The sequence below is a fragment of the Electrophorus electricus genome, chromosome 1 (assembly GCF_041902795.1).
Source record: "Electrophorus electricus isolate QZ-2024a chromosome 1, ASM4190279v1, whole genome shotgun sequence".
Taxonomy (NCBI): domain Eukaryota; kingdom Metazoa; phylum Chordata; class Actinopteri; order Gymnotiformes; family Gymnotidae; genus Electrophorus; species Electrophorus electricus.
Window position 1 is genome coordinate 26,775,944 of NC_137497.1, and position 12,175 is coordinate 26,788,118.

General features: G+C 35.7%; 1 protein-coding gene across 6 annotated transcripts in view; it reads right to left on the bottom strand.

The window, feature by feature from the left end:
• Positions 1-12,175, bottom strand: part of LOC113581620 (membrane-associated phosphatidylinositol transfer protein 2-like) — a 60,417-nt gene that overhangs the window by 46,791 nt on the left and 1,451 nt on the right. The window lies entirely within an intron of this gene.

Sequence of the window (12,175 nt, forward strand, 5' to 3'; positions counted from 1 at the left end):
CACAAACATGATTTCAGAAATATGGGTAGCTTCTCCACACCTACAGAGCATACTGGGCTCTCTACATCTACAAAGAGTACTGGGCTCTCCACATGCACAGAGAGTACTGGGCTCTCAACATCTACAGAGAGTACTGGGCTCTCCACATGCACAGAGAGTACTGAGATCATAACACCTACACAGAGAACTGGACTCTCAAAAGCCATAGAGAGTACTGGGCTCCCCACATCTATAAAGAGTACTGGGATTTCCACATTTGCAAAGCGTACTGAGCTCTCAACATCCACAGACAGTATTGAGCTCTTAACATACACAGAAAATGATGGCTCTCAACATCTACAGAGAGTACTGGGCACTCCATATCCACAGAGTGTACTGGATTCTATGCAACAGACAGAAAAGACTCTATGTAACTGAAAGAAAACAGGTCAAGAAGGATCACATAACCATTCCATATTTTATTTTGAAAAATCTGTACATGAGCAGCTGCAAAATATAGTAGTGTAATACAGTCTAAAGAGAGTGAGAATGAGCAACAAGGCTCTTTATATATACTGTTTATCTGTGCCAATAAATCAAGTTTGAATTTCTACATTACATTTACCTGACACTTTTATCCAAAGCCACCTACAATTATGACTCAGTACAACTTGAGCAATTGAGGGTTAAGGGCCTTGCTCAGGGTTCCAGCAATAGCAAATTGGCAGTGGTGGGGCTTGAATCAGCAACCTTACAAGTCAAGTAGCTTAACCACTGACATATCACGACCCATTAGAGCCAGATGTAAATATAATTTATGAATTGTAAACTGACCTTGTGAATAGTTTGTGGTTTTTTTTATTGTATTGCATTGCTTAATAACATGTTGCTCAATTCAGCTTCTTTGGTTAATTTCCATTTTAGTGTAATTACACTGTAATTTAAGGCTATTAGGTAACACACCTATTAGGTAACAATTAACCTCAGTGGTTACCACTGTTCTTACTGTACACTCATGTCAAAGTCCTGAGATAGTTCACTTATTCAGGGAAAGTAGATGAGGACACAAGTGACCATAATGTGCCAACAAAAGCTTGTACATGACATAAACAGAGTCTAGACAAATATTGCACACTACCACACCCTCTGTCTCATTCTCAAATATAATTGTTTGTATGTGAACATACAAATTCATTTCAGGTCTGGACATATGACTTATTGAGATCTCAAGATTGCCAGGTTCCATCTGAAATATAAAATATCTTAGAGTGAGAATACTGCTGTTCTGACTAACAGCTAATAAGAATGTTCTGACTACCATTCGTTCCGCTGCAGGCATCCGTCAAAGTTGATGATACAAGGCAGAACGACATCATCACATGTTCGTGAAGACATTATACCATTCCATGATTATACCCACATTATGCCATACCATAGCGAAGGATTACTGATTATGAAGCTATGGATTGTTTCAGTGGTATCAATATATTTTTCTTTCTTAATATTAGGGTCTGACTGCACAGTGTTTAATTATTATGCATAAGTCAGTCGAATACCACCAATACATTTAATGTGACATAAGTCCATTTTTTTCCACTGATAAGAATCTTCTAACATGTTTTTTGCTGTTAGAAAAACAGAGCCTATATTTAGCCTAAGTATTTACTCATTATATTTTAACCAACCCGCATTTAACAATACATTGCATGGATAAAACAGGTGACTGTAAATTTCTGTGAACTGTTAATCCGAACATGTCTACAAATGTAACTGTGGTGGCTATGTATTAAACATGTTGAAACTTGTTCCTATGTGATATGTCCCTTAGCAAAATGAAATAACATTAATCTGGGTGAGGAAGAAAATTCAGTTAACTGATGGTAATAAAAAAAAATTGAGGGAAAAGCCTATCAGGTTAAACGTGCCTGTTAATTAGCAATGTTAGAACACTCTGGCTTGTTAGAAAAAAAATTCCCCATGGATATCAAACGTCAGACTTATTTTGGACCACAAATATATGTTGTTCAGGCAACACAGACAATTCTTTTGTTTGCTTTTGCCTTACTGTTTCCAAAGAACTGATTATTTTTTATTTGTCAGCATCAGTACACATTTGTGTTTTATGTATTTGATAATGCTACTAAAATGACCAAAAAGAACACTGGCTTATGTTTCTGGCTTTTTATTGACACTCATAATGTATGAGCTCAAGGCACTAGCAGAGCTGTAAGTAGAGACAAAATATGCTGTCTACAAGACAGGACGAGTCAGTTTGTCAGGTGTGGTGAGTATCGTTGTGCTTTAACTTTATGGTAGATCCTTTCAAAAGGTAGATCCTTTTGAAAATGGTTGGTTGTCATTTGGAGCACTGTACTTATTATTTACATAAGTATATTTTAGTTGGAACCTGGCAATCTTGAGATCTCAATAAGTGATGTATCCTTTTATGTTCAGTTTTGTTTTCGTTACTTTCATTAAATGCTACAGTTGGAGAATCGCATTTGCTTAATTTCTTTTTTCTTTGCCTGTGACAGCATCTAGTTAGTAGATGCACGGTTATTCCAAGGTGCATATATTTTCTCTCTCCTGCACACTCATCATTAGTAACGTTATATTCTATAGTTGGCTATCTATGCTTGATATGTTAAAAATATATAGCCTAGTATCATGCCATGCTGACCTCCACTCAGCTCACTATAAAGTGAATGGTGGTAAAGAATGAATGAAGAATGAGTGAACCTTTATGAACAGTGGTGGATGTGGATGGAAAGATCAGATTGGGTCTTTGCTCTGATCTAAGTTTGCCTGAAGTATGCTAGCTAACCTAGCTATTTAAATGTTTCTGTAAGTAACACTGGTATGGAAAGAAACTTGAGTGTTCAGAGGAGGAATTGTGCTAACACTGTCAGCTGTGGACTTTGTTATCTTCCAAAACATGAGCTTTGTTTTTGAACATTCAGAGCTACTTACTACTTCTATACTACCACCACCACTAATACTAATACTGCTGCAGAGCTAGCTAATTACTACTGACGGTAAAACACGGTTTTTATGGTCATATTCTATGCTGATAGGCCATTGTGATAGGCCATTATTAAGTTGTGTACCTACTGTTCATTGTCCTGTAAGCTATTTAAAACATATTTAAAATATACTATAATTATTAACATGAATCATTAGAATTGCAGTAAAAGTTCATCAAATTAAAGCTATACTGTTTATTAAAAGTATACTGCACCTGTCATAGTAGACAGGAAACAATTAAATTAGCATACTTTTTTCATGCTTTTTTATATTGTGATATAGTAAACTGTGATAAAAGGCAAGGTAATTATCTTTCAAAAAAATAGCAAATGCAAGATATCAGATGGGAGACAGCCGAATATTCACCTTAGGAGAAGTTTAACAATGGCAATTTAAGGGTAAAATAAGCAGAAAAGATAGACTGCCCAAAACACAGAATGACAGCAACTACTGTGATGCAAATACTGTGCACCAAACAATGACGTGAATGAGGGAGGAAGAGGGAGGGGTGAGCTATTTTAACACTATGGTGCTGCTGAAAGGATTGGCTTTCTCTCATTTTTTTCCTCATTTTTAAATTGCAGTGCTGCAAAATGGGCACCCTGAGGGAGAGCAGGGATTCTTTTTTCTACCTTTCGTTTCCGTATATCACTAGCTCCCTTCTCACTACAACTTTGCAAGCTTTGCTCATGACAGTGACAAGCTGATAGGCAGGTTCTGCAACTAAAAAAACAAACAAACAAAAACAAACAAACAAACAAACAACAACAAAACCAGGATGGTCATATAAAGAATACATAACATTATGGATAAAAATACAATTCATGAATTCAGTATTTTGAATATATAGTACCAAATACAGCAAAATATTATTTGCTTATAATAAGTTAAAGGGTATAACATTGTTGCTAATGGAGCAAAACACCTTTAGAGAATTTTGATTTTAGTCTTGATAAGATGGTAAGAGCTAAAACTATTATAGTGTGGTGCAAATGTCTTGAACTACATATAATTTCAAAAGGACATTTACCAATGTGACTTAAAAACATAAAACGTTATATCAACAATGAAAAATATGTAAGAAACTACATGCCTGGAGCCATTGAAAGCAACCAGAGAAAAGCATAAAAACCTGTGGGGTCAGCTGAATCAAAAACCTTGAGGAACCTGTATATATTGTGTATGGTGGGAAAAGTAGCACACTCTTGCTGTGTTCACCTAATTCATCAAACATTACTGAGAAGACAATGCACCAAATACTAAAAGAGGGACGTAATTAACAAGTCAAAATAATTTTGTCCTAGAAGTTATTATAATCCCACTTTGTTTATACAGTATCATTTTCTCAAGGTCCTAAACACAGAAACCAAAGCTTGACCTCTCAAAATTGAATAAGGAATTAATGGTGTGTCGACTATTTTTAATGGTGAATACATGGACTTACTCCATGAACTGTAATCACATTAAAAAAATAAACAAGCCCCACCCCAGTCTCTTTCTTACTCCTACACACACACACACATATACTTTCTCACTTTCACCAGCGGTTTAGTAATAGACGTGTCTGTATGCTGTAGGCTACCTGCCAAGGTAGACAGTACAGTCACCAAGTCACTATTTAATAAATACATAATAAAAACACCAGAGTTGTTGACTGCCAATGCTACTGCTAGTAGCACATAAAAACTAGACAGCACCTAAATATATATTCGTGAATAGCATATTATCACTGTAATACCCACTTTTCAAAAGCCTTTTGTAAGTAAGTTATATAGCAGGATAGGTATGCGTTTTTAGCTTTTTTACATTTTATGTCACAAAACTCACTTAACTGAATCCAAACCAACCTATTTCTGTTCTACCTGACATGCCTTCCTTAGTTGTTTTGTCTCTTACAGTAATTACTCTTTTTAAGATCATCATAACCTTTAATAAAAGCTGTCATATGTTTGTCTATAATGGCCATCAAATAATATATAAAAGAATGCTATATAGTTAAGGTATGGTCAAAATAAGTTTAATATTGGGATATAAGTGGGTATATAGACATAAGGCGAGTTCATTGTCTATGTGAACCAATTATTAAACAAGGGGTTTAGCATTCAGAATTTTTTTTTTTTGTTTACTAACAACACTTTGCAAAGCATATTTTATTTATATAATGCTTTTTACAACAGCCATATAAATATGCTGCAATCTCAGTCCCCCCCAAAAAATGTTCAGAAATCTTTCATGAGAAATGTATGAATCTGGCTATTTATTCAATAACGCTTTCAGCCAACTCAGTGACATCACAGGCAAGTAGCAGTGTTTCCCATTCGAATCCTAACAATTTCTCAGTCATTCATGGTCAGGAGCATAACTGGCCCTGCTTGCTGTGTGGGAAGGATAGCCTTATTTCTCTCTCACTCATCTCATTAATTTAACTATTCAGTACAATGCCAGGCAGTTATGGTTACCTGTTAGGTCACAAACACAATCAAAAGTTACCCCTTTTTGACATTCACATTCAGCTGTCCAAAAACAATGCACGAGTGACAGTGGTCACTGGTTTCGCAGGCTCAAAGAAAGCTTGTTAGCCCTCCCAGGCTGGTAGCTATCTTGCGATGGAGGAAAACTAGACTCATGCTGGGACTGGCAAAAAACTAAATCAATAAATTTCCCAAGGCTTTTTTTGTTCTGTGATCAAGAAAGATGATCTTTGTTGATCTTTCACTCAGCTATATTTACCAAGGGTGTTTAAATTAGTAAGTTCTTATAGCTGAGTGAGTGAGACTAATAACTCTTCCCATAGCAAAAATCTGCAGGCTTCCATCAACTTGCAAACTTGATTGATATTTAACATCTCAGGACCGATGCTTTCTCATCATTCCTCAACCTTAATTTTGCAGAATTATAGGGATGATTTCAGAAGTGTGACATAGTTCTTAACTAACTCAGTGGAAACAGTGGGAGCATGCCAGGTCTAATGAATATGATCAATCTAAACAGCCAAAGATATATGTAAGGATGTTATTTGTGGGCTTCTGGCCTGCTTTTAATCCCATAATCCCTTATAAATTGGTTATCAAACTCTGTAACCTGGGTGTAGGCACATTACTCTGCTCAAGGGTTCTGGATTTTCACACTTACAGACCACAATGCATCAGAATTGGAGACCATACTTTTTGTAGTCAACAAGTACAAGCCCATAACTCCATAATAAAAGAGCTGACAAAGCCCTTTAACACCTCTCATAAGGTGAAAAAGGTTCACGAAAGAGTGCACTTTCGCAGAAAGCTGAGACAGGCATACTCCCTCAAAAACTGAACCTCCACTGCAGTACCACTGACAGCATCCATACCCACTGCATTACTTTGTGGTATGCTAACTGCACAGTCGCAGAGCAAAAAGACACAGGGTACCTCAGTGGATAATCAAATAGTATATATGATAACCAAGAAAGCTAGCAGCATCAGCAGAGACTGACAAGCAGCACAGGGCAGTCAGATACTACAAACTAACAGACTGAAAAATAGCTGTTTCCCCTAAGCTGTAACCGCCAGCAGCGCCTCCCCCTGCCCTCAAGGTTGTAATAATGCTGCTGAGTAAAAATATATCTTAGTTTAGTTATTTTCTCTTTTGACTATGTGCCTGCATTGCATGTTATAGCAAGAATATTTCATTTTGTACCATTTCTGCTGGTTTGCCATGCAGGAAAAAAGCCTATTTTTGTGTTTGCCATGAGCATTCCCACTGTCTTGCTTCATGTCACACATGTCTAGTATAAAGATTACATTGATTAACATAGGAATATATCAATAACCACATGGAGCATGTGGTGTAACATGGACTGTGTACCCATGGGACCATGCAGACCAGCTTCCCAAAAGCAGCAGCCTAAATTATTTATAGAATAATAACTTAATGTTTTACATTTGATAAATAAGTTATGCACAATTTCTGGTCATTTTTACTTTCATTCGTTAAAAGTACAGACAGTTACTAATGCGCTACTTCCAAAGATTCCACCACTCAGCACAGGCTAAATGGCCTATTTTCATGTAATCATGCAGTGTTTTCAAGAGTCTGATACATTCAATACATCAAACTACAACTTGTTATCACATTAAATTTTGGTTGACCGTCAAAATTAAATAAACATTTTAAGGTTCATTTTAAGACTCACTGTTGCTTTTTACCAAATAGCAACAATTTTTCTTGGGTGATTGTTCAGATATTACATTTATAGTTCTATGCATTTTGTTAGTGTAGGTTTTATACAATTATTGTAGCCTGTATCTAGGCTTTCTTGCATATACCCTAGTCAACTAAGTGACTCAATACCAATTTTTCTGTACCAATCTGATACCGATATCTTCCATTTGAATGCTACCTGATACTGAAACCTATCTGATATGTTTTAAATATCCAATTCCATACAGGGATATGTCACTGTCTCTCTTAGTGAGATGATATTTAATGCCTTGGTCATCAGTTTGGTCACCTAGTGCAAACAAATACACACATACGCACACACACACACACACACACACACACACACACACTCACTCTCGTTTGTCTGTCTCTCTCTCTGCTCAATATGGCTGCCTCACTCACTCCTGAAATTTACAGTTCATCTGCATTCTTTTTCTTATTACTGAATGCAACTGTAATTAAATACATAATACATAAACGTAATACTGACCTTATAATTCATCATGTAAATTTCAGTGGTATGTAAATTTCACTTGTTCTACCTGCTACACAACCCACAAACCAGGCACTAAGTGTGCAGACAGCGGGAGGCTACATGCACTGAGTCTGTTCACTCAACCTCTGATTAAAACCAATAGAAATGTAATCTGATAAAGATTACAAAATGGTTATTCTATGTAGCCAAAGAAAATCTATGCACAAAGTTACCTGAAGTTAATTTATTCTCCAGTTACTCCATTTTCAATTTTCCCATCCACCATCAGCAACTCATTCTTCAATCATTATATGAGGAAAATTCAGTAGCTAAACTCTGTTATGATGTGACCTCCTCAAACTAACCTGGCTATTATCATGTGACCATCTCAAACTATCCTGACTGTTATCACGTGACCTACTCAAACTAACCCAACTGTTATTACATGATCTGCAGTGTCCTCTACCATTTTTAGACTGGATTCTGATGATATCAGATCAGTTCCTTCAACTTTTTAACTCCTCTGTGTAATGAGACAATAGATAATTTTTAGGTAGACTGAGCAATTAGTTGAACTGACAAACATACATCAATGCAGGAGCAAAAACACATGAGCGGTTGTTCTTTCTATACTGCAATTTGGTGTTACTCAGTTGGAACTACTGAGAAGATACTGGAAATTGGAATTTCATTATTTTTTCTCATTTCACTGAATTTTTTTTATTTTAAATGTATGCAAATACAATGGGGAACTGTCTATAGTTATTGTGATTCCTGTTGTAATTTCTTAAAATTTCTTTGAGTTATTTAGTTTTATCTATTTCAAGATTACAATGTTTAAGTTAGTATTTTTACAAACTTTATGCAGTCTAAAGCTCAAAGCACTTAAGCATTATGTTCAACTAATGTGAGCTTAAGGAAGCTGCATTCTCATAAAGTTTTACTGAAAACATAAAATTTATGATAAATGAGTATAAGCCCCAGATATTGGTTATCAGCATTACTACTAATCCTTAAAAAAAAAAACAAAAAAAAAAAACAAACATATCGGTCAACCCCTACATACTTCAGTAAACCTTTCTCAACATTATTCACTGCTTCATTCAGAAGCAAGCTAAAGCTTTAATATTTTTTAAAAAGCCATACATCAACACTGTATACACACTGATCTTATTCTCTCACTGTGCAGAAAATTCACTAAGGTCTAATCAACACAGTAATCAGTATCTTTAATACCATCAACCAGCTTCAGGTTTTAAGTTACACATTTATCACAAATTTTTAAACCACTGATACCTTGAGGATGTTAATGGCCCACAGTGAAGATAAACATGGTCATTTTTAATTAAAGGCTTTTGACTTCACCTTTGGCAGTTACTATATTTTGACCAATTTACCTTTCACATGTCACGTCCCGGCCAACACTGCATCACTCATAAGCCCGGAACACTTTCCTGCTCTCAATCACCAGATTATTGATAATTTCACATACCTGTTCCTGTCACTATCTCCTTCCTATTGAAAACCCACGGATGCTAGCATCCAACACTTCACATTAGCCTCACATTGGGACTGCCCCGAGTCATTTACCAATGTCTTTCATGCTTAGTTACTGTGCTTATTTTTGTTTTTCTCAAATAAAACTTGTTCTTTTTACCACTCACAACTTGTTCCTGCTTGCAGTGTCACAAATAGACAATGATTTTCTTGATCAAGAAAACTTTAAAGGCATCTCATGCATTATTGAGTTATTTTTGTTTCTTTTTTATGCACATTCATAAAGATAAATGAATTCATGCTTCATTTAAGATTATAAAATGTAATCAATAGAACTTTTAATTTCAAACATTTTGATTTTTGGTATTAAAATCACAAAAATACAAGTGATTTAAGTGTTGAGTGTGTGGTTATATACTTCCATTCCACACTATTCCATTCGGCCCTTCGGTCTTTTCACTGTGACTTCAGAAAGCCAGATTGGCTCTCATTTTAGGTAGCACATGTGGTGATAAAGACCTCTGGCAACTCAAGTGGAAACAAACTTTTACTCATAAGCAAGGCACAAACAACTATATGGCAACTATATGCTGTGTCTACAAAGAACGAGTTAGATTTTTTAAGGATCAAAATTTAAAAATGGGGAAACTTTAAATAATAAATACTTATAAAACATTTATGTTTTATGTAAAGTTCCTATTATTATTATTATTATTGTTGTTGTTGTTGTTGTTATTATTATTATTATTATTAAACTCTAATGCTGTATGAGAAAGGATAATAGGGTGAGCGGGCCATTTGTCATGGAATGCCCCCCGCCCCAAGTCATGTGGTATGGCCTGCCGCATGCAGGGGACTTTTGTTGCCACATCCTCCGTGATGGCATGCACCTGCACGGGGTTAACATTGAGAGTATGTCTGTTTATTTAAACCCCTGTCAGTGTGGGCGTCATTGTTAGCATCAGTGTCAAATATTAGTGTCAATGAATGTGTAGCTACTGTTAATGTAACCCAGCGTTTATGTCATTTTATGTTGTCGTTGCTGCTGTTTATACTGTTTTTATATTGCTGTCTATTAGTGTTATTATGTGTGAGTGCCACGAGTGTCCTTTATGTTTTATGTTATTAAATGTTTCAGATCATCAAGGGAGTCTGTGCATCCGGCTCAACACCCTGCAGCACTCAGGCCGTGACACCATTGAACTAGAGTTCATCAATCCTTTCCTTAAATGAGTACGGACTATCAGTCCTATCTCCTGGTTGAGACAGCTCTGAAGGGTCACATTGTTGACATTCAATTGTTTTCACTGAATAAAGCATTTAGCCATAGCCAGTGAGCAATATGTGTGCACAACCATATGATGGCTGGGATTTACTGTAGCTAAGCTCAGAACAGCACTGCCTTTTGTCGTGCAAATCTTCACTGCAGACAAGTATAGATTAAAATGTATGGTTAACCTCTATGAAGAGGATTCAGTCAAAATTTCTGTCCTCCATAATGTTTTTGAGAGACAGACCGAGAGAGAGAGAGAGAGAGAGAGAGAGAGAGAGAGAGAGAGAGAGAGAGAGAGAGAGAGACAGAGAGAGAGAGAGAGTCTGCTAGAATTAAAGCATAAATAGAATGTTTTGGTGTAATCTTTGTTCTTTTATGTGACCAGACCTGTTTATGTTTTTTTAAAGCATTTGGACATGCTTCAACATCAAGATAACCTTTATGTCTCATCATAAATGGTAAAATAAAACCATCATCTTTATGGCATCACATTGGCTCATTGACTGTGCAACCTCGTTAGGTGTACCACTACAATACAAATTCAGCTTTTACCATCTCTCAAAGTTGAGAAATTACGTTAATTTAACTTGTAATCCCATTATATCATATGCTGTTAGAGTACATGACAAAATGCAACTCTCTCTGTTATATCACAGAGAAATTGTATTTTGTAACAGACTAAGTATAACCTTGAACTAAATTAAATTATGACAGTAACTAAGATTTCTAAATGAGCCTATGATACAGATTGATGTTAACAATCTGTATATTAGGTCTGATTGCTGCCTAGACAACACTATTTTACTTTACACTATAGAAAAAAGCTTTTCCTGTAAGAAGTATAATATACTTTTTATTCAGTCACTGTATTGGCCCTAAGGGAGCTGTCAGTGTGCAAAAAGAGTAGAGTGGTCAAAAAGGTGAGGCAGTGGATGGCACAGTAATCAATAAACTGCCACAGTGGCAGGTAAGGTCTTTGACTGCACAGCTTATTCCCCACCAACTGTGGACAAACCTGAACCTTTGACAACTACACCTATATTACCTCTCACAAAGTGCAGATATGCCATGCTATGATAATATGCATGCCATGATAATAGCACAAAAGATTGATGATAGGACTGTAGGACAAGGTATTCTTTTTTTTAGAGTATGATTTTACAGTATGATCTCAGTTTCAAACTTAAAATGGCTTAAAATAACCAAAATAGCAAATATTTTAAATAATACATTTACAAACAACAATAATACATATCAAAACAAAATATACCTCAGTCTCAACAACATGTGTATTATACATGTATGTGCTAATTATAACTTATTTTACTTTAAAGTGATAAACAAACATTTTCTGAAGATCATGGTTATAGACTCCCTAAATCCACAACACAAAGTCACCTTCTATGAGCACTGCATTCATATCACATTCAGACACAGGCACAGAAACACTCAGACCGAGTGATCACACCCACTCAAACTCACAACATCAATACCACCCACACACACGCGTCTTATTTTGAATACTGCTTATTTTCATAGGGGTACTGATTATTTTATGAAACATACACAAGAAATTTTAATTAACAAGTTAAATATAATTATGAGCTATACATTTCTCATTTACTAGTACGCCATTAAAGGTCTGTGTTAAATATGATAGATTTACTACAAATGTGCAGCAACACTAAAAAGAAGAGTCTCATGATTATTTGTGTTTTGTGAGACAACTG